General features: G+C 36.2%; 1 protein-coding gene and 1 pseudogene across 1 annotated transcript in view; one reads left to right on the top strand and one right to left on the bottom strand.

Moving 5' to 3' along the window:
* The window catches only part of LOC106867763 (uncharacterized), a 133,852-nt gene that overhangs the window by 42,955 nt on the left and 65,407 nt on the right, over window positions 1-25,490 (bottom strand). The window lies entirely within an intron of this gene.
* LOC149132028 (uncharacterized) lies at window positions 22,963-24,668 on the top strand (annotated as a pseudogene).

Here is a 25,490-nt window from a genome sequence, read left to right as displayed (position 1 = left end):
CAAAAAGAAGAGTGCGACAAAACTAGCCAGTTATAACATTATCCAGTTATAACATCAAATGAAAGACTATTGCAAGATCAAACTCCAACAGAAACAGAAATATAAGTCGTGAACTTTATATTGGAGAGAAAAGACTCATACCCGTAAACACGCATAGCTACGAACTTTATTTGAAACCAATGTACAATCAGTTTCAATAACTGTGGAAAGGAATAAATAATGGTTTCAAATTTTGCCACAGGGCAGCAATTTTGGAGAGGGGATGAGTCGATTACATCGGCCCCAGTGTTCAACTGGTGCTCATTTTATCGATCCCGAAAGGATGAAAGGCTAAGTCGACCTCGGTGGAATTTCATCTCAGACGGGTGAAATACTGCTAAGCATTTTACCCGGCGTGCTAACGTTTCTGTCAGCTCGCTGCCTTGCTGTAAGGAATAAATAGTAATAATAATAATAATAATGATAATAATAATAATAATAATAATAATAATAATAATAATAATAATAATAATAATAATAATAATAATAATACAGCTCTAAGATAGAATGGAAAAGAGCAAGAAGAATCATTTATGGAAAGTGAACCAGCTCTCAAAATTTCGGTAAATGTAAACACTTTGAGAGGCATACGCTACGTCATTTGACTACACCAGCTTTACTTGATTCACTTCCTACAAAGATAGGTAAATTCATACACATAATAGATACATGCATGTGTATGTGCTTTGTATGTGTGTGCGTGAGCGTGCGTGCGTGTGTGCGCGTGCACGCGTGTTTGCAACTTTCATTTTTTTACTCTTCTTTTCACTTTTTATAGCTGATTCTTTTTGGGGGTTTTTTTCCATTCTGTCTTAGAGCTGTTTTCTATTATTCATTCCTTACATCAGTTATTGAAACTGATTGTATTGTAAAATAATGCACCTAAACGAAAATGGAAACGTTTCACTTTTTTTTAAAAACATCATTCTGTGTGAGTTAACATGATTAAAACAAATGGTCTGACGTTTGTTCCTGGAAAGAGAAGCTATTAGTAATCACGATGAAAACTCTGTAATCTTAATTTATATATATTTACATTACACTACATATTGTATTTTATATTGTAATCACCCCTTATATGCTAGCTGGATGCATAAATGAATGGATTGATAGTTAGATGTAGATGGATAGAGATAGTTGGCTACCTGCATGGATGAATAGTTGGGTGCATTAAGGGATAAATGCATGGATAATGAAGGAATCATTCACACAGGAGGTGAGGAATTAAGTGGAGAAGTACTTAAAAGAATGAAGGGTGGAATAAGATTTATTCAAATCTAAATGTGAGCTACTATTCAAGGTTTACGTTTCTACTTCATCTGACAAATGGTGAAATCCTCTGTAGATTCTGTTCATAGCTAGTGTGGTGTTTTGTTGTTGTTTTTTACCCAAAGGGATAAGCAACAATAAAGCCATCACCATCCATAAGAAAACACTACTGATTTACACTCATAGTATTTCTACATACAAATATAATGGACAGTGATGAGATGAATAAATTAATACAATTATGATGATAGGCTAGCTTATAATAAATATATATAAAAACGGCAAAATGTTTATAAAAAGCAACTTTTTTTATACATCTTTTATAATTTTCCATTAAAAACTGAATTATATTTACCTAATCACTCGAATTGATTTGGGAATTAAGTAATCAGTAACACTAAGTGCGATTTTTATTATGATGTCAACGTTTCGTCACGTCAAGTGGGAAAGATGGATCTGCTTTATAATTAGTTTTTCCATGTTGCAGAATAAAATAGAAAAGCTGATTAACCGGAAGATAAATCTGTTATGTAGCGATTCTTCGTTAAAGTGAAATAGGATGTCAGTTTAGGAAATATCTCCATTAATGATGGCAAAGTATCTCAACGAATGACTAGAGACTTTAGAAAAATCTCAGCTACATTCTATGGTCCAATTTTATCAATCAGCAAAAGCAGCTGTAATGTTTCAGGTTATTTAATTATTGGAAGTGGGGTCGCTTTTATTCGATGTTGCAGACAATTGATGGATCCATTCTTGAACAGACGCTTCAGAAATATCTGATCACATCATGACTTATTCTTATGACATGTTTATGAAAAGCATTTCTGGCATTCTATGCTCTTACAGAAGGTCCTACATAGGACGGACAAGACTATCCCAAGTTATCAGAATAAGAGAATACTGCAAATATCTACTTAGGTCAGAACCAACCAAGTCATGAATTGTTTGGTATGAAACTCAACATCAATCGCCACTCTATAATAGAAAGTCAGAGAGAAAGAATCACGTTGGAAACACAATGATCAAAGGAACATCACATGGAGTACTGAGAAATAAATCAACAAACGCAGTAAAAACTTTAGCCATCACGGAAATGAGTGATTATAGCTAAAAATGATTCTGATTTGTAACGCTGCTTAGACATACACACAAACATACTTATTTCTATATTGCCCACAAGGGGATAAACATAGAGGGGACAAACAAGGACAGACAAAGGGATTAAGTCGATTACATCGACCCCAGTGCGTAACTGGTACTTAATTTATCGATCCCGAAAGGATGAAAGGCAAAGTTGACTTCGGCGGAATTTGAACTCAGAACGTAACGGCAGACGAAATACGGCTAAGCTTTTCATCCGGCATGCTAACGTTTCTGCCAGCTCGCCGCCTTCTTACACACAAACATACTTACACTCACACACACACACACACACACACACACACACACACACACACACACACACACACACACACACACACACGCACAGACACACACGCACAGACATTCATAGACAGACAGACAAACAGACAGACAGACAGACAGACAGATAGATAGATAGATAGATAGATAGATAGATAAATAGAGAGATAAATGGATAGGTAGATCTATGATATACATATATATAAATGCTTATAAACATATATATATAATATATATATATATATATAAAACAGTTATTTTATTCCACACGGGTAAGTTGAAAATGCACTGAGGAAGGTTAAAATACTTCTAACTATGAAAGCGGTTAAAGCTTTAAATATATTAATTAAAATATTTTAACTCTTCTCAGTGCATTTTCAACTTCTATTTTTCCTATATATATATATATATATATATAGATTGGGTCATCCCATAAATAATGCGGTTTTTCCAATTGCATGAACTAAAAGTCGGAGGGGGCGGGATAAACTACCTGCATCAACTTGCTATAAAAGCAGGTAATAATTTTACCTTGTCCTTATTCTTAGTTTTGAAGAGAGCAGGTCGATTTTAACAATCATTTTTCAAAGCTATAATGGTAGTGATAAAGGAGCATATTTGGCATATTTTATACAGGTAACAAAGCAACGGAAACTGCGAGGAATATTAATGCAGTATATGGGGATCGGACAATAAGTGTAAGCCAGTGTCAACGGTAATTCCAGGAATTCCGAGCCGGAAATTACAGCCTAGAAGACGAGCCCCATCCTGGAAGATCTGTACAGCTCGACGAGGACGTCCTGCAAACCCTGGTGTAACAAAATCCTATCGTAACTGTTGAGAAGCTAGCAGAGGAGCTTGGATTTGGTCATTCGACCATTCATCGACACCTGAGTGCCATCGGAACATTGGATTAATGGGTTCCTCACAAACTTTCCGCGTCTAATCACACGCAGAGAGTGAATGTGTACTCTTCTTTGCTGTTACGTTTCATGAATGAACCTTTTTTACACTGAATACTGGTGACGAAAAATGGTTTCTCTATAAATATGTCAGCACCGAAGACAATGAGTAGGGAAAGGAGAAACACGGGCACCCTAAGTTGAAGGTCTTCACCCACGTAAGGTGTTATTAACTGTTTGGTGGGATATGAAATGTTTAGTCCACTTTGAACATTTGAAGCCAAACCAAATATTAACAAAGGAGATATACTGCAAGCAGCTTGGGCCGCTTAAGTCAATGCTAGAAGAAAAATGACCATCTTTGGTTTCAAGACGAAAGGTGTTCTTCCATCTGGATAATGTTCAGCCACAAACAGCGAGGATGACGTTCCAAGGGCTGGAGCAGTTTGAATGGAAAATGATGCCCACCCACCATATTCGCCGGACATTATCCCATCTGATTATCATTTATTCCGTAGTTTTCAAAATCATTTGAACAGAAAAAATATGGGATCTATTTTAAAACGGGGGCCACATTTTTCATTAATGTTTTACGTAGTGTTTTTGGTACGGAAAGACTTTCAAACTTCGTATACTTATCTATTTTGTGTTATAGAACAGAAAAATATTTTTGTATTCGAATTTATTTCATGTAAAAAATTGTCTTATTTCGATAATTTCAACCAATCACTGACAAGTATTCAGTTGTTTACATTTACTCCTTTGGCTGATTAAGCGGTGTAAAGCGTATTTAATCTCCATACCTTCGTTTTATTTGCTTTTTCCATTTTAAATTTGCTTTAACCCTAACCCTAATCCTAACCCTAATCCTAACCCTAACCCTAACCCTAATCCTAACCCTAACCCTAACCCTAGGGTTAGGGTTAGGATTAGGGTTAATTGTTTCAGAATCGTTTGTTTATGTAGTCGGCACTTAATGTATATCGGCTGAATGGACGTCAGTGATTGGTTGAAATTACAGAAATACAACTTTAACATGGAATAACTTATGGATTTCTTTTTTTTTTAAGAAGACTAAGAGAAAAAGATGTTTTATATGACACATTTTACCAGTGTTCCAAGTTTCAAAGTGTTTCGTTAATGAAAAATGTGGCCCCCGTTTTAAAAAAGATCCAAAATATGAACTCTATAGACGAGGTCAGAACAGTACTGGAGGAGTATTTTTCGTCACAAACAAGTGAATTTAGTAAGAGGGACCTTTCAAGTCTACCAGATAGATGGAAGAGCATTGTAGAAAATGAAGGAGAGTATATTTTAGATTAAAACAGAATTTTGTTTATCTTAATTAACCGCATTATTTGTGGGATGACCTAATATATATTTTTTTTTCCTCGTGTCCCTTTCTGTTGAAGAGCGTTGACCCGAAACGTAAAAGACTTTCTAACCTTCCTGAGCGTCAAACCAATACACCTGCTTGTATTTATAAACTTGTCTTCGTCTTTTGTTTTTCTGTAAATTTCAGCTATATATATATATATATATATATATATATATATATATATATATATATATATATATATATATAGGGTGCGACGGGTAAATTGTCAACTTTTCATATTTTCAATTTCGCGCATACGCATTGTTTATGTTTGCTTTTGTCGCATACACAGTATAGTTGGGCACCGTCTGTCAGAAAACCAACACCATGATGCAATTCACTCCAATACGAATATTTCAGAGTGTTTGGGTGTCAATTTGAGGACAATGTAATCTGAGGACATTTACCGAGAGTGATAAAAATCAAACATCCAGTCAACATCGTGGTGTTGGGATCAATCACTAATGATGGCGACGTTATGCCTCTATTCATCTTCTCACACGGCCTCAGTCTCAACACGGAGGCCTACATAAAGTGCCTGGAGGTGGTAGTGCTGGCCTGGGTCAAGAGGGTGGCTGCTGGAAGACCCTATGTCTGGTAACAGGACTCTAAACCCCATGCTATACAAACAGGAGAACCCAGTCATGGCTGTCAGACTATTTCTGCAACTACATCACCCCTAACACCTGGCCACCTAACTTCCCAGACTGCAACCCACCTTGATTATTATGTGTGGGGCGCAGTTGAGCAAAAGACCAACAAAACTCCTTGTAACACCAAAGATGAACTGAAGGCAAGGATTATGGGAACATTCACCAACTTAAACAAGGAGACCGTCCAGAAGAGTTGCAGGAGATTCCAAAGTCGTCTAGAAGCCGTGGTTGAAGCCAATGGCGATTTTATTGAATAAATTTACTCTTTACTATTTTTACTTGTTTCAGTCATTTGACTGCGGCCATGCTGGAGCACCGCCTTTAGTCGAGCAAATCGACCCCAGGACTTATTCTTTGGATGCCTAGTACTTATTCTATCGGTGTCTTTTGCCGAACCGCTAAGTTACGGGGACGTAAACACACCACCATCGGTTGTCAAGCGATGTTGGGGGGACAAACACAGACACACAAACATATACATATATATATATATATATATATATATATATATATATATATATATATATATATATATATATATATATATATACATATATACGACAGGCTTCTTTCAGTTTCCGTCTACAAATCCACTCACAAGGCTTTGGTCGGCCCGAGGCTATAGTAGAAGACACTTACCCAAGGTGCCACGCAGTGGGAATGAACCCGGAACTATGTGGTTCGTAAGCAAGCTACTTACCACACAGCCACTCCTGCGCCTACTCTTTAGTATTTCGAGATATTTTTATGTAATTTTGGTAAATATATCTGTTAAAATGAGATGTCAGTGTTATTTTCATTTATGCGTAATTTGGACGGCAGTTTATTCACCACACCCTGTATGTGCGTGCGTGCGTGCGTGTATGTGTGTGTGTGTGTGAGTGTGTGCGTGCGTGTGTGTGTGTGTATTCATTGGCGCAGGCGTGGCTGTATAAGAAGCTTGCTTCCCAACCACATGGTCCGGCTTCAATCCCACTTCGTGTCACCTTGGGCAGGTGTCTTCTACTATAGCTTCGGGCCGACCAAAGCATTGTGAGTGGATATGGTAGACGGAAACTGAAAGAAGCCCCTCGTATATGTGTGTGTGTGTGTGTGTGTGTGTGTGTGTGTGTGTGTGTGTGTGTGTGTGTGTTGTCCCACCCACCATCGATTGACAACATTACATCATTTTCATCTGCTAATTACTCTGGCACACAGGAGCTATAGAGATAGAATGGGGCATGCCAACGCTAGGCCGAAACAGCTGTAAGTTTCTGTATATTCTCCAATTGTTAAATGTACTTTATATTTGTAACCTTAATTATTAATATGACATGGTATGTCATAATCATCTGTATATTGTGGTTTTTGTCATTTTAGTTACAAAATAAACAAATTAATTCAATGGAATACACTGTCTGCAAGTCGATGGATACCGCATATTCTTCTCCATTTTCTTATTGCTATATAAATTTAGGGTAAAATAACCCTCTTTTACCCGCACCCACTTATTACACTTGGTATAACACTAGTGTAACAATAATTGGGTACCCTCCCAGCAGTATATTGGATAGATACTATCCCTTAGTGGGTTGAATCCTCAACCCCTAACTCTCTTGCATTATATATATATATATATATATATATATATATATATATATATATATATATATATGGAGTTAAACGCAGGTCTTATTCAAATTCTTTTACTTCCGATATATGTTTCGAAGACAACATTGGTATTATTCCAAAGAAATAAAATGGTGTTAAAAACAATGTAATCTTCTCATCAGGGAAAGAAAGAAATAAATCAAACTCATCAATAAAGCATTTTAACAGAATGTCATGGTCGTGTATAATGATGAACGGAACGCTATTAAGATTTTTTTAAAAAAACGTTAGAAGATAACCTATAGAAAGAGAAGGAGTAAAGGAAAGAAATAAGCAGAAAATTAATAAATGAGAAATATAGAGCGATATGTGAATTAAAATAAAAGCTCAAAGGCTTAGAAAAAGATATATCTAGTGGAAGTGTAATGTAAGAAGAAAATCAATGTTCAGATTATATATAATGGTAGATATCACTTATATGAACTAAAGGTATGTTTCTGCCAATGTTTACATCGATAAGCACGCTCTGTAACCGTGTTTACAAGGGGATTCTTAGAAAATAGAATAGAAAATAGTTCACTATTACAGAGTTGGCAGAATTCTTTACCTTTATCATATGCGGATCAACAAACATCAAAGGAAACTAAAAAAAATTAACTCACGTACTGAAAAGTACAAAAGGAGTTATTGTTAATTCAGATTAAATAAGGAACTTATATAACATGGACATTAATTTATACTATAAATTATTGTACAAAGAAATTACAAAAAATACAAGATAGTTCCTACTAGTACCCTTAGACAGATTAACCTAGAATCTAAAAAAAAATTGGGAAAATTATAATATAGATGATAAAACAGAACCATTATTACCCAGTAGACCACGGATTACAATTAAGGATCATAGGGAGAATTTTCATATTGATACAAAGATTAGATTAATCTGTCCTAATAAATCTGATTTATGTAAACTTAGCAAGATAATTTTAGATAAATATACACCGATCTTGAAAAATAAGATCAGACTACAATTACGGTCAAACACTCAGAATACTATTAAATGGTTTTCTAATATAAATAATAAATATAAACATATATTCCTACAAATAGATATTGACAATTATTACTCTAGTATAAACCCTACTATATTAAATAGCGCCTTGATATTTGCCAAGAAGTATACATCTATTAGCATGAAAGAAATCAATGTAATTTTAACAGCCGTAAATCAGTTATAAATTTCGATAATAAGTTATGAGCGAGAAAATATACCCCTAACTGTTTCGATATATCTATAGGAGCGGCAAACTTCGCGTAAATAACTGACATAGTAGGAATATATTTATTGGCTAATACACAAGACGAATTCCCAGAGCTCATGGGGGGGACTTTCTAGAGATGATGTACTCTTTATGGTTAAGAATACATCTAATAGACGCCTAAAACTCATAAAGAAACGATTATTTAAATTTTTAAAAGATTTCTTCTATCTATAAGTATAAGAAAAGAATATAATTTAATTAATTACTTAGATATAAACTGTAATTTATCATCTGGAATACATGAACCATATATGGAACCAAATTATAAATTAGAATATAAATTATCAAAGCAATCACCTTCAATGAAAAAAGCATTAGTATATAATATTACTAAGAGAATTTCATAGTTATGTTATAATAAAGATATATTTGATAGATATAAAGACCAGGGTCAATGTAGAAGATATTAGTAGTAATACTACTAGGTATTCCATTAACAAACATAATATTACAATTAAACCTTGGGAGAGGCATTATGCCGGTAACACGCACTGGTTCAGTCTTTTATTAATTTATAAACAGTATATTGTTTTTTGTTAAATAATTTCATTGCACTCTTGCAATCTCTTCAGTAATTTGCCTCTCCACTTCCATTTATTTTGAATGTATGATTTGGCGTTGTTTTGAAACTGTTCGATATGAGCATGTGAGTGTGTGCAAGCTCGTATGTGTGCACGCTCATATGTGTGCACGCACTTATGTGTTCGTGCTTATATGTAAGTATGTGCGTCCATATGTGTGTTTGTAAAAATTTCGTTTATAATATTATTAAGTACGATCGGAAACCTGTTAGGTGTAAAACCTTTTCCTCAACTAATATAAAGGATTATTCTTATAAAACGTGATTGTAAAAATAAAGATAGTTGTATGGTTAAAAATTTATGTAAATTGAAAAATGTAGTATATCAATATAAAAGTTACCACAGAAATTAATAATAAATATATTTATATTGGATCACCTAAAAATGAAATGAAGAAGCGTTTATCAACACATTTATATACATTTCGGAAGAGGAAAGGACAGAATTGAATGGGTCTAAGTAAATTCATTTGGGAGCTTAAAGATAAAAACATTAATTTTAATCTCGAATGGGATACCTTAGTGACTGCACCTAGTTACAATATAGGTAATAAGAAGTGCCTTCTTTGTTTGAATGAGAAATTATTTATTTTAATGGCTACATTTCCTTTACTTAACCTAAGGGATGAAAAACATAATTCTTGTCTACATAAAAATAAGTATGTATTTACTAGATATAAATGATTTTTATTATTGTTATAATTAATAGGCTATCATATTGATACCGCATAATAGATATCTTCAACTATGTTAAAGTAAATTAATAACTTTTATAATTATAATTAAAATTCTAAAAAGAACTTAATTAATATTTTCCCATTGTAAAGATGTGAATATGTAAATAGAAACTTATTGAAGATATATTTAGGTCCCTATAGATATATATATATATATATATATATATATATATATATATATATATATATATATATATATATATATATATATATATGGATGTATGGATATATCTGTGAATATATATTTACTTATTTGTTTATTTATATATGGGAAGAGGTATACATCTATATATGTGAACGTCTATGTGTAGGTATGACGGTGTATATATCTGAATATATATGTATCCAGGTGTATATAGGGGGTATATATACAAGTATATGTCCGTATAGAGTTAGTTTCATTTTTCCTTTCATTTATATGTATCGATGTGTATATGTATGAGAGTGGATGAATAATGTGGCATATATGAGGATATAGCGTATTCATCTCATTTAAAATATATAAATATATATGCATTGATGTATTTCTGTATATAAGTGTATATGTGTGCATTTGTATATATATATATATATATATATATAACTAATTTAGAGACGAACCACCATTCCACAACTCAGTCAATGAAGAACCCGTCCAAAACCATGCTGTGAGACATATACCATACAAAATATTAATCTACTTACTTTTATACATCATATTATTGTATTAATTTTTATTGTTCAATTTATACTTTATTTGATTTTTAGATTAATATTTCTATGATGAATGTTTCTTTGTATGGTATTCGCTGTGATTTTAAAAGTGTTTGCTCTTACATATTATATGATTGTAATAATCTTACTGTTCAATATTATATATTATTAAAATTCTAGATTAGTATTTTGTATGGTATATGTCTCACAGCATGGTTTTGGATGGGATCTTCATTGAGTTGTGGAATGATGGTTCGTCTCTAAATTAGTTATATACATATATTATATATTACGAAATTCGGTCTAATATTATTATACTGGATTTTACCTGTAAGGTTGGAATAATAATATTATTAATAATTATTAATAACTATAATATTATTATTAAAAATATTATTATATATATATATATATATATATATATATATATATATATATATATATATGTGTGTGTGTGTGTGTATGTATGTATGTATGTATGTATGTATATGTATATATATATATATATATATATATATATATATATATATATATATATATATAAATTCAATAATAGGACGAATTCTTTTTTCACGCTAGCTACTTGATAAATTCTTGTAAAAGAATTCGTCCTATTATTGAATTTAAATATATTACCAGAATATATTCAGTGCTGAATTTATTCTGAGTAAGAGGCATATTTACCGAGATGCAATTCGAAATTCCCGCCACTTACATAGGGAAATAGCGATGAACAGTCGTCTATATGCTATGCTGGATACACGGTGTTCGTTTGGTATGTTGATTCACTGTTTATTTCTATTTTTTCTTGACCTTATTATACTGACGAGTAGAAGTTGTATAATACTACAATAACTACGAAATCATGATCTATAATTTAGTCCGTTTTTAAAGGGTTGGCTTTGAGAGTTGCATTTCCTCGCATTCGGTAAAAATGTGCTTTTTATAGTAGTCTGACCTCAGAGTCCCTCATGGCGTGAGGCGTTATTGTATAGTAATGCCCTTATATAAATATATATATATATATATATATATATATATATAAATTAATAGTTATCGCCAAGCCAACATGGCAGTCCCAAAATTAAGACGAATGCTGCCGTGGATTAGCTCCAAGATTAGCTCCAAGAAGCCATGTTGGCTTGGCGATAACTATTAATTTCCAGTACCGCTGCCGTAGTCTCCTTTAGAGAGACTTAGAAATATTGATAACTCTCTCTCTCTCTCTCTCTCTATATATATATATATATATATATATATATATATATATATATATATATATATATATATATATATATATATATATATATATATGGTCGTGTAACGGTTAGCATGGTTCACTTCCAAGCAGTCGATCCGGGTCCGACTCCCGGCCGAAGCGGACGATAGTTTATTATAGGCACAGGCGTGGCTGTGTGGTAAGAAGCTTGCTTCCTAACCACATAATTCTGAGTTCAGTCCTACTGCGTGTCACCTTGGGCAAGTGTCTTCTACTATAGCCTCGGGCCGACCACAGCCTAGTGAGTGGATTTGGTAGAATCTCGTCGTATATACATACGTTTATATTTATGTTTGTGTATCTGTGTTTGTCCACCCACCTACCCACGTCATCGTTTGACAACCGAAGTTGTTGTGTTTACATCCCCGTAACTTAGCGGTTCGGCAAAATCGACCGATAGGATAAGTACGACGCTTACAAAGAATAAGTCCTGGGGTCAATTTGTTCGACTAAAAGTGATGCTCCAGTATGGCCACAGTCACATAACTGAAACAAGTAAAAGAAAAAGGAATAGTACATATATATGTGTGTGTGTGTGTGTGTGTGTGTGTGTGTGTGTGTGTGTGTGTGTGTGTGTATGTATGTATGTATGTATGTATATATATGTATGTATGTATGTATGTATGTTACATACATACATACGTAGAAATTCCGGGATGGTGTCCGGCGTGCTGAAAGACTACTGGGAGTGAGGCGCACCTCAGCTTTTGTTGAAGCATGTCTCTAGGAGAAGGTCACTCTGATATAAAACCAGATATGCAGGGAATGGCATTGGACATTTTGGGCATCTTTCGTTTGTGCTAGAGATCACGGCGCTCCCACATCCCTAAGCCTGCGACTCATATTGGCACCAGACATCTTGCTCTGGCTTGTCTCTGGATAATGTCAATAAAGTGGGGAGGGTCTGTGGGTTGTTGTGCAAGCCTTGTTGGACCTAAAACTCTGCACAGGCATTGCCGACCTCTGTTCGATATGTGCATTTTTTCCCCTATATATATTTATCTTATTTTTAGTATATATTTTCTTCATTTTTAGTATATATATTTTTTTTTTATTCGGAAGTCCTGCTGCGATGGTAAGGTGGTGAAGCATGCAGACCTGACGGGTTGAAAGCATGTAGTCAGCGACCTGCACGTAGGCGGCCCATGCTAGATATAAAGTCGTCTCCTTGTCGCCCAAGACAGCGGTAGGATTCGGTTGCTGCATGGGTGTCTGAGCAGCTCCATTTGGAGAGGGCACTACTCACCCGGAGGCCGGGGAGGTTCTAGAAAAAGTGAACCAAAAATTGCCTGTCTTTCCATATCTGGTCAGTTTAGCGCGACTGACGGATGTCCACCCTGCGCTCGAAAAACAAAGAGTCTTTTATTTATAAAATCTGTTGGACACTCTGGACAACAAGAGTGATTATAGGCCTGAAAGACGCACTGCACTTGTTGCTCGCGAGCTGAACCCTTATAAAATTGATATAGCTGCACTCTCAGAGACTCGTATAGAAGGTGATGGTCAGCTTGAGGAAGTAGGAGGTAGATACACCTTTTTTTTTTTTTGAAAGGAAAACAGAAGGAGGAGCGCAGAGAGGCTGGCGTTGGATTTGCAGTCCGATCTGATATCCTTAAGAAGTTGGAAGAGCTCCCTGTTCCTATAAATGAACGTATAATGACGCTACGGTTGCACTTGAAAGGTAAGCGGTTTGCTACACTAATAAGTGCCTATGCACCTACTTTGACTAGTTGTGATGAAGATAAAACAATCTTTTATACCCAGCTGAGAGCCATACTTAGAAAAATCCCCAATTCTGATAAAGTCATTCTACTGGGGGATTTAATGCCAGGGTTGGAACAGACTGGCAAATATGGAACTCTCTAGGACGTTTTGGAGTAGGGAAAATGAATAGCAATGGTCTCATGCTACTGGAGCTTTGCGAAGAACATGGACTTTACATCACAAGCACTCATTTTATGCACAAAGGTGATCACACAACAACGGGGATGCACCCAAGGTCCAAAGTTTGACACTTGCTGGATTATGTCATCATCCGCAAGTGCGACGTCTATAACATTTGTAATGTCAAGTACTTTCATGGATCAGAATGCTGGACAGACCACAGTCTGGTGTGAGCAAAGTTCCGAATGATGATTAGAGTGAAAGAGAGAAGAGGACCAGTCAGCATTCCTCGCCGCCTAAATGACCACAAGGTATATGATGTTGTGGTGAGGAAAGAGCTTCAGACTCGCTTGTCCAGCATTGAAACTACTGCAGCATGGGAAGATTTTCGAGACCAGGCTCTTCAATGTGCAGCCGAAACACTGGGATATGTTACTGCTAGACACAGAGACTGGTTTGATGAAAATGATGGTTCAGCGACTATTGGTGGTAAAGCGCCATGCCCACAGTGTATTGCTACACAGAGAACTGTCTAATGTGCAGCGAAGTCTAGCACTTGCCCACTATAACAGTGTAAAATCACTACTGCAGCGATCTCTCAGGAAGATGCAGAACACTTGGTGGGAGGATCTTGCTCGTGGTGTTCAGGCTGCTGCTGATGCAAATGACAGCAAGAAGCTTTACCATCTTATGAAGCGAGCTTATGGACCTAAGAGCTCCACATCAGCTCCTTTGCTTTCCAAGGAGTCTTCCACTCTGTTTACTAAATCAACAGAAATCACAGGTCGCTGGATCGAACACTTCTCTGAACTCCTAAACCATGAGTCAGTTGTGGATGAAACAGTGATTGATACTATGCAACAAAGACCTATTATTGGCTCCTTAGACTCCTCGCCCTCAATAGATGAAGTAATGACATCAATAAATAAATTAAATCTTGGTAGGGACCTGGAAAGGAGGGAATTTGTGCTGAGGTCTTGCGATTTGGTGGTAATTACATCACACAGTCCCTTCATGAACTTATTAGTGCAGTCTGGAGGGATGGTGCAATCCCTAAGGGCTGGAAGGATGCAATTATTCTTCCTCTATATAAAGGAAAAGGAGCCAGAACAATGTGTGGTAACTACAGAGGTATTGCTCTACTATCAGCTGCTGGTAAGGTTCTGGCAAATATTCTTCTTACCCGTCTGAATGGGTGTCTCGTAAATGATGTCCTATCTGAATCTCAATGTGGCTTCCGATTTGGTAGAGGAACAATGGATATGATTTTCACAGCAAAACAGATGCAGGAGAAGTGCTATGAGCAGAATATGGATCTTGTCCAGGTATTCATTGATTTAACAAAGGCCTTTGATACTGTAAATTTCTATGGAAAATACTTGGCAAACTTGGATGTCCGGATCACTTTGTATCTATAATTAAATCATTTCATGATGGGATGGAGGCTTGGGTCAATGTTGGTGGTGACATGGCGGGACCCATTCTTGTAGAGAATGGTGTCAAGCAGGGTGACATCCTTGCCCCAACTCTCTTTTCTTTGTACTTTGCTGCTGCTTTTACTCATGTTTTTGCTAAGGTTAGCTCTCTGGGAATTTATGTCAGATATCGATCTTCTGGCCGCCTCTTTAATCTTCGCCGATTTGCTGCCAATTCAAAGATTCTCCAGTCTATTATTCGTGACCTCCTTTATGCAGATGACTGTGACTTAGTCACTCATACAGTGGATGACATGCAAATACTCATGAATTGCATTTCTGCTTCTTGCAAGGCATTTGGACTTGGCATTAGCCTGGACAAGACTGTTGTAATGTTCCAACCTGCACCAGGAAATCCATATGTGAAACCAGCTATCTTGGTTGAAGGAACAATTCTGAAGGTAGTAGACAAGTTTGTCTACCTGGGCAGCACACTCAGCCGTTCTTGCTCCCTGGATGAGGAAATATCTTTCAGGTTGCAGAGAGCAACTAATTCCTCCGGTCTCTTCAGTCTCGTGTCTGGTCCCAGCATGGCATCGCAAAGCGAACAAAAGTTGCTGTGTACCGTGCATGTGTACTAACATCGCTCCTCTACTAATGTGAGACATGGACTCTGTACAAACGTCAGGTAAGGGTCCTTGAACGATTTCATCAGAGATGTCTATGACACATTTTCAATGTTGGCTGGACCTCAAAAATTCCAGACACACAGGTCCTGAGGACAGCTGATATCTTGAGTATTGAGGCAATGGTGCACAAGCACCGGTTACGTTGGACTGGACACCTTATTAGAATGAAGGATAGCAGGATTCCTAAGCAGATGCTATATGGAGAACTTGTGAATGGAAGGGGACTCCGACAGAAACCAAGGCTGCGATTTAAGGACTGTGTCAAGTCCTCATTAAAGGCCTGTGATATGCAGGACACTGACTGGGAGAGAAATGCCTGTCATCGCCATAGATGGAGGAAGCAGGTTAAGGAGGAGATCAACACTTTTGAGAGAGCACGTATCCAGCATGAAGAACTTAAGCGAGCTGCGCGAAAGTGCACGGCTCGTATAGTGAATGGGGAAAGCTTAATCTGCAATGTTTGCAGTCGTGTATGCTTGTCAAGAGCAGGGCTCATTAGCCACCAACGGAGCCGAAAATGCAAAATATAAGTTAGTCCTAGAGCGCACAATGTTCCTGAAGGTCGGCAATGGTCTTCCTCGGTCACGAGTGGACGGCCATTATGTATGTATGTACGTATGTATGTATACACACTTATGCACGCATATGTACAAGCATATATACATTTAAAGATATACACATAAAGTTATTTATTAAGTTGTCAAGAAAGTTCTTGCGGTTTTTAACCTTTAAATTCAGATGCACATATCTCGGCTCAAACAAAACTTTATTAATCGAAATAAACACCATCAGAATCAACACACTTTTGCCTGCCAGCGCAAAACAAGTTTATTTATACCACTCACGTAAACATCCTGCGTTCTGGTGGCGATGAAGTCGTTGAAAGCGTGTTTGGCATCGTCTTGGTGTTTGAAGCATTTCTCACACAGGAAGTTGTCGAGATGCTTGAAAAAGTGGTAGTCGGTAGGCGAGAGGTCTGGTGGGTATGGCGGATGAGGCCGAGTTTCGTAGCCGAATTTGTTCAACTTCTGTAGGGTCAGTTGTGTGACGTTCGGCCGAGCATTGTCATGGAGAATTGGTCATTTTCTATTGACCAATGTTGGCTGTTGTTGTCGGAGTTTCTTCGTAGCTGTCGGGGATCATTACGACTTGCAAACTATTTTGATGCCCTATGATACATGTCATCCCAACTTTGCTTTAACAAAAGAGACAACCAGTCACTGATCCACTTCATTTCTAGTGTCTCTTATAGTCATCCTTGTATCTCTTAGCTCCATATTAAGGAGCACAATGCTCGGTGAATGTATACCTATGGAAATATATCTAACAACTTCAGCTTGTGTTTTGACTGAGTCCTTCTCTTTGACAGAGATGGCACCATAAATTTCTCCCCTTTCGATTGAATTTCTTTCGAAATTGATGGAGTATCTGTTGTACCTGCTGCTCTGGTGGTAATTCGATACTGCCACCATATGTTTTAAAACAGATTTATAATTTTTTCTTTGCTTTCTCTAAGATTAGATTCGGCTGTCAAGGGGCAGCGTGTGGTTTTACAAGTAGCTTCCAGAATTCCAACTATTTTCCGGGAATTATACTAAATCTAAAACTTCTCTCTTATTGTAGTTTAGCACAACTACTATCGGAACAATTTAAAATACTTGCCTCTGTGCGGGTGTCATTATTGCTAACTTCAAAATTATTTGTTAAACTGTTACAAATATTTCTTTTTTCTTATTAATTGTTCATTAAAATGTTCTTTATTTTCTTCTTCTTGTTCATTCTGTAATGTAATTTGTTTTTGTGCAGTCTCTGTCACTACGTTTGCTGTTGTAATACTTTCTCTTGTACTATGGTTGCGTTTAGTTGGCATTTTGAATGTGAAATATGGTCAAAAGATGCAAGCAAATAAGATCTCTCAAAACAAACCCATTTTTGTCTGCCCCGGGTGTCAGTAGCAGATCATCTTCAGGTAATTAAAAACTGGGGTTTTTTACATGCACGCCAATGAAATGTTCACTTAGTAAAGCTTAGAAACTGACATATCTCGAAGAGAGATGTAAGAACAATAGTAACGATAGTGATATTAATAGGAAGCTCTGGGCTATGCGGGCTATTGACGTACACAATCAAGATCTCTGCAAAAAACAAATTTAATCCAACGAGATCGCCGAAATGGAAAAAAATTCCGCAAGAAAATTGAGGGAAAAGATCTTTGAACGAAAATCAATACACGCAACAACAAAAAACGCAAGATTAAGATATAAAGCATAGTTTCTCAGTGTGACGTGCGATAAAACGAAATCAAGAAACCATTAAATACAAATGGAATAGCGTAGCAAGCGCGTAAATTAATTATGTATACATTCATATATCTATACAATCATACATTTTAATATTCATAAGATTACATATCCTCCCTAATGTTTGTACAACAATGTAAATAATGTTTGTACGATACACACAAAGAGCACGTGTCACAAGCGAAGTAAAACAGAAACAAAACGAATTTCCACGAACGAACACAAAAGGGATGAATAACTTTTAAATTAAAAAGAAAATAGCTCATCCACATAAGTTGGATATCCTCCGTTTTGACGAGAATTTTTTAAATTGCTTTTTCGCCACGCACTTCAAAATAATGGAGAGAAGCCTTTTGTGAAAATATATTTCCCCGCCACTGAAACACTGGTGTCGAATTAAAGCATGAATGAAATACATATTTGACTCGATACATGGAATGAAATAGTTCCACAATGATGAAGGTATCTACAAGAACGCTTATAAATTCAAGATTTTCTTCAATTATTTCATAACAACATCCACTGCTTGTCATGTATACGCAGTACACGAATTCGTTAACATCGCTTTCATTTGCAGGAAAAGTGAATTCTGGAAACAATACCCACATAAATTCCAATGGTGAAAGTTACTTCGAAATTAGACCCAAAAAATATTCACACAGACAGGTCCTCCGCACATATTTCACGAACATAACTGTTGTAATCAAGTTGTGCAGTAGCTCATCCCAAGTTCTTCAACACAAAACGGACTGAAGTCAAGGAAAAATAGTACAGTCCTAAGAGGAAAGATACCACCTTCCAGCCATGTATCTTTTCTGACAGATACACATTCGTCGCATCCTCGTCAAAGAAAAGAGATAGTGAAAATATACGCGTGGTTGTATTTTTAAGCAGACAACTTGGCTTGTTACTATGGAAGCAGGTACCAATGTATTTGCGGCTTTCGATTGGCTAAAATTATCCAAAATTTGCTAACTTTAAAAGTTATTACCTTTATATCAATTTAAGGGAAAATGAATTTCATTTCCAGATTTCAAAACAATTAGAACCAATTTTTTTTTTTAATAGAAAATTGTGACAGCAACAGAAAAGATTTCGTGTTTGATTTTGTGTAAAAAATGTGGGGGAAGAATTGTAATGGTGATCACTCTAATGAAGGCGCGGGGCGACGATCCAAAATGATGGATTTTCAATGACTTCGGAAGTTTTTTCATTTTTTTAAAGGTTTTCTCCATTGTTTTTAAGTGCGTACTGTAAAAAAAAAATTTGGAAAATCTGTCGTGAGGGTCCTGGGGACGTGAGGAGGGGCAGTTAAAAAGATCATAGATTTTTCTATTTTCTTTTTCTCCTATTATTTGAAACATGCGGTGAAAAACAAATTTCTAAAATCCCCGTAAAAACGAAGAAAATCCAGTTTATGTGGATGAGCTGTTCTGAAACTCTGCCAAAAACAATACTAAACAGCTGAGATTGCTCTATCAACAAAAAATACAGAGACAAATTTCAGTTTGTGAGCATCAAAAAATTATAATGCGAAAGATATTTTCATGCAAGAAATTCAGAGAAGGTGTCCTCTCAAAAAGTTGACACTCAACAGATCGACCCGTCTCCTAATGTCAACGTCCAAACGAAAAACAAAATTAAGAGAACGCTGAACACATGATGACTATATTGAAGTGTTATTTGCATTCTATACAGCAACACTCTACCCAAAACACACAAGCATCATAAAAGAGACATATAAACTGTGGAAGAAAAATAATAAGGCTGTAAAGAAAAATATAACAGCAAGCAAACTAGGATGCGGGTGAAAGTTTATTTTGCGTTAGGTTAAATTACCCAAAATTGAAATAGACAAACTTATAGACAGAATACACATTGAAAACAGAAGAGAAGATTCAACTACAGTAACCAATGGGCTACAAGCAAACAAAAATTAAAGGCTTACCTTTCCCAATGCATAATAAGACCCTACGAAGTAAAAAAAATGGAACACAAAGGAGACAACCATGCATAAATAGACGATAACCAAAACGTATATAATATTACTACAGAGCTGTTCACCCAAAAAATGAATAATAAAGCACAACAAATCAAACAACCGAAAAAACAAAGCTCGAAAGACAGAAAAGACAGAAAACGTAGAAACACAACAAAACAGATACAACAACAATATACCCCCACATCCTACAACAAACAGAATAACAATGCACTCCATGACTGATCCATTATAATTGATATTGAGGATGACCTGATTGAAGTAATGAAAAAATAGAAGACATCACAAAATCAATAAACACGAATCAGTTAAACAACTCCCCGAATTACAAAGGACTAAACAGCTGTATGAAAGATTAAATAAATATAAGAGAGCACTGCGGGAATACATGCTTAAGATATCAGACCATCTGGATAGTGACATACTGAACAATTTGATCTATTCTGCAGTAATATCAAGAGAAAGTGGGTTCGACCCTAACAGGTAATCTGTAACCCACCCCCACGAAACCCAAAACCCAAAATGGAAAGATAATATAGTAGGCAGAATTGGAAAAATAAAGCCATCCTTACTCTGTGAAATATAAAAGGATCCAATATGAAAATGAAAGAGATTCAAATAACAAAATATAAAATAAAGATAAAAGTGGATACCCACAAAATTACATACCTATAACATGCCTTCCAACAAGATACAGAACCCTCACATCAATTATGTACAACTGACTAATTACACATTTGGAAAACAATGTTTTAGCAGGACATAAAGGATGCCGGAAAAGGGATGTATAGCTGCAAAGAATGGTTAATGAAGAATACGGCCATTATTGAAGACTGTAAAAGGAGCGAAATTATTCTCAGCATGGCATGGATTGTATACTAGATGGCTTTCGACAGCATTCCACACTCGTTGATACAGGAGTCACTCCACAAAAAATAAGGTAGGCCCAACACTGTTAGAGTATATCAGCCATGCAATGACAAAATGGAAAACTGTCGTAACATAGAAAAATAGGGACAAACATTTATCAAAACCAGCCTTGTAATATTCCGAGCTCCCCCTACTATTTTGCCTTGCTCTTACCCCACTAACAAACTTGCTAAATGAAGCCATCATAGAATACAGGTGCAATAGACAAAATATAAATTATCTCCTGTATATGGACGACTTGAAAATCTTCGTAAAGAATAGCAATCGTCCATAGTTTCATCAAAGGCAAAGATACGCCGAAACGACTTTAAGAAGAGGCTAAATAACCAGCGCTGAGAATAGTATGCAAGACATAGACACTGAAATTAGAGAATTAGATCATAATCACCCATACAAATGCCCAGGGAAAGATAAAACAGCTAAAATACAACACATGAAAATAAAAAATGAAATTTGGAAAGAATACTATAGAAGACTAATATTAAAAACTTGGCCGAATGCTAGAAATAAGATAATAGGTATAAATACGCTAGTCATAAACTACAGCTTTAATATTATAAACAGGAACCTAAATGACTTGAAAGCAGATATAAACAATTTACCTGTCCCGCACACAAGAAAGTTTGCCGCCTTTCTAACAATAGTAATAATAAAAGGAAGAGAACGAGACAGGGTTCGTATCAAACCCTGACCCAAGTTGCATGTGTCATTAACTCATAACACGCACGCGTACGTATATATATACACAAAGGCACCCACACACTTGCGTACGCACGCACACACACACACACACACACACACACACACACACTCACATACACTAACGTTCACATGGGTACATACGTACCCTTACTCAATCGCAGATACATACCTAGACTTACACACATACATAAATACACATACACGTACTAGTACCTATCTCTAGGCTAGGCACAGGACACATTCCAACTGAAGACACTTTCAATACAATAGTTGACAATCCACACATCACACATTCTGCAGGATCACCTGTCAATAAGATATCACAGATTACACAATACATAGGCAACACAAACATTATAATACAACTCATACAAAGCATAGTTTAAACTGTAGCGAGATAACATCGTGTTTTGAACCATCGCATTTCTATTTTCCAGTTTAGAACGACAGCTACCATATAAGGCATTAAGTTCACGCGATTGTGGGTCAGCCAATTAGATCAATGTTCCGGAACTTTTTTTGCTATGGTATATAAAAAAAAGGTCCGGCAAATCTTATTAAAAAGAGAGCTACAGGAGATTATGTCATCTTCAAATATTAATAACGGCTGAAGATACCACACACTTATGTTGGTAAATCTCATGAAAAGTCGTTTTTATTTCCTTAACTTAACCTGTCCTCGCTAATTTATGAATCGTTGTGGTACTATATACTAGTATGTTGCAGTGACCAGATGTTCTTTCAAGCGTTAATTCTTAAATTCTGTTATTTGTTCAACTGCTGTAATAATGTATGTATCATATTCCCAGTCAAACAGAATGTAAAATTATACTCAATTTAGTATGATTTTGTAAAATGAACGCCCAAACACAAATACTGTTAATCATCGATTATACTGGTCTACAAGGTTTTTGCTGTTTAGGAAATAGACACCATTCCTATACAAAATCGGTCTCCTGAATCCAAATATAACCTTCTTTTTGACCTATCAGGTCTTGTTTGAAGTTATTGAACATTCCTATAGTCACTATGTATGTGTGTACGTCCAGTACGCAGTATTCGTTACCTTATTCTAATTCTAAGTTTCTTTTCTTTTTCCATACTTTGTAGATATTATACAGAACTAAGCAATAGAAAATGAGCAAGATGTCCTCTTCAAGAAAGTGTTAATTCCCCAGATGTCTTTTATGTTTGTGGAGAATACACATTACCTGAAAATCGGATAAACATCACTGATTTATTGAAAGGGCGTACATGGCATATTTTGGAGCCAAGCTGGGAGACCAAGATAGATATTGGGCACCGTATAGTATCTGCAAACAATGTACAGAGCATTTGCGACAATGGATTAAAGGAACAAGGAAAAGTATCAGGTTTGCTATACCAATGGTAATCACGTGGATGACTGCTATCTTTGTAACCTAAATTTGAAGGGTATTAACCGGAAAAATTGACAAACGCTTGTCTCTCCTGATCTTGCTTCTGCTATTAAACCGGTTCCACACAGTGAAGAGTTTCCTGTTCCTGTCTTCAATGTCTTGCCCCAGATAACTTTATCCTCAACCAAAAAATATTCATCACCTGACGATGACACTAGAGATCAAGACTTTTCAGTTGAGACTTTATCGCAGCTATTCTCCCATGTGGAACTGAATGATCTAGTTTGTGATTTGAACCACAAAAGATTCTGCAGAACTGTTGGCTTCCCGGCTGAAAGAGAAGAATCTTCTAGAGAATGATGTCTGCATAACCTTTTATCGGTGTCGGCATGAAGAGTTCCTTTCTTTCTTCACAAAAGAGGAAGAGTTGGTTTACTGCAGAGATGTCAGTGGGCTTCTTAATTAACTTGGCATTGAGGAATACAAACCAGAGGAATGGCGTCTTTTCATAGACAGCTCTAAGCGTAGTTTAAAATGTTTATTGTTGCACAACAGAAATGTGTATGGCTCTGTCCCACTCGGCCACTCAACAACTCTGAAGGAAAAATATGAAGAAATTCAGTTGGTTTTAGAGAAGATACTGTATCATGGTCAAAGATGGATCATCTGCATTGACTTAAAGATGGTGAATTTTCTCATGGGACAGCAATCTGGTCATACCCAATGCCTATGCTTTCTTTGCATATGGAACAGTAAAGACTGAGTAAATCTCTACGTTAAGAAAGACTGGCCGCCTCGAACAAATATGGCTCCATGTAGAGCTGCCAATATATTGGAAGAACCTTTAGTTGAGCGGATTAAGACCATTTTCCCCACTTTGCACATCAAACTCAGATTGATCAAGCAATTTGTCAAAGTTCTTGACAAAAATGGATAGTGATTCAAGAATATCTGCAGTGTATTTCCAGACTTGACGATTGAAAAACTTAAAGCAAGCATTTTGGATGGACCACAGCTCCGTAAGCGCTTGAAGGACATAACTTTCGTGGAAATGATTAGCGAAAATGAAGCATCAGCTTGGCTAGCCTTTGCAGAAGTAGTGCAAAATTTTCTTGGGAAACACAAAAGTGAAAACTATAAAAACCTTGTTACCAACTTGATATCAGCATTTCGTGATTTTGGCGCGAATATGAGCATCAAAATGCATTATCTTTTTAGTCATCTTGATCGTTTTCCTGAAAATCTCGGAGATGTCAGCGATGAACAAGGCGAACGATTCTATCAGGACATGAAGAAGATGGAAACTCGGTACCAAGGACGTTAGGACGCCGTGATGATGGCAGACTACTGCTGGTGTTTAAAACGAGATACTCCTGCTGCTCAACATTCACGGTGCACAAAGAAGCGTAAATTTATTGGTTGAAATTTCTGCCAAAAATCTTTGTCAATGTGCATTTTCAATTTTGAATTTTTATTTTTACTTTGTTTTGTTTTGTGTCACGCCCTTTTCATTGATTCATATTATATGCCTCTTGCATGAATAAAATACTTACTCTATCAGGTCTAATTTTCTGAGTAGACCTGATAGAGAAAAACTGAAGTTATATTTGAATTTAGCAGGCAAAATCATTTAAGAATTCGTTGAAATAGTCCAGGCACCAGACAAAAAAAAAATTGTTTTATTGCCCATTGTTATTCATTTATGACATCAGAACCGCAATGAGGGACAATCACTACCTAACACCAAAACACAACTCATACAGCCTATATTCTATACAGTCACCACCCAGTACTGCAGCTCAGTACACACACATATACACGACAAACAGACGTAACGCATAAACAACCCCTGGACCAACAAACTCCACTATATTGCGGCTACAATTTATTTTGTCTATATGTTTTCAAAAGACTCAGTCGTCAAATATGTTGGTTCTAAAATCATGAATGATATTTTTTTTTAATCTGTGTTGCCCTAAGGTAGATGAATTGTAGCTAATCGATTCTTTGATCGCTAATGTAACCCAGCTGAATATTACGAACCAGGAGAGAGATAAGGGAGACACGGAATTAGGTGCCAGCTGATAGGATAATCAACCAAAACAGATACCTAGGGAAACTGGGTTGTGTTTCTGTTGTTGCAATTTAGCACTAGATCAGCCCTGATCGAACAAACCTATGATCAACGTCATTCCACCCATGACCATCCTGTATTTTACTTCGGCTCAGTGCACGCAGAATGATATTATCCAATGTGCCCTACTTTTCTATTTGACTGCTATTTCTAGGAGACTAAACAATGAAGTAGAGAATTCCTCGTTAGCC

This window comes from Octopus bimaculoides, chromosome 18 (genome assembly GCF_046866305.1).
Source record: "Octopus bimaculoides isolate indiv1 chromosome 18, ASM4686630v1, whole genome shotgun sequence".
NCBI lineage: Eukaryota > Metazoa > Mollusca > Cephalopoda > Octopoda > Octopodidae > Octopus > Octopus bimaculoides.
This window is presented reverse-complemented; position numbering and strand designations above follow the sequence as displayed.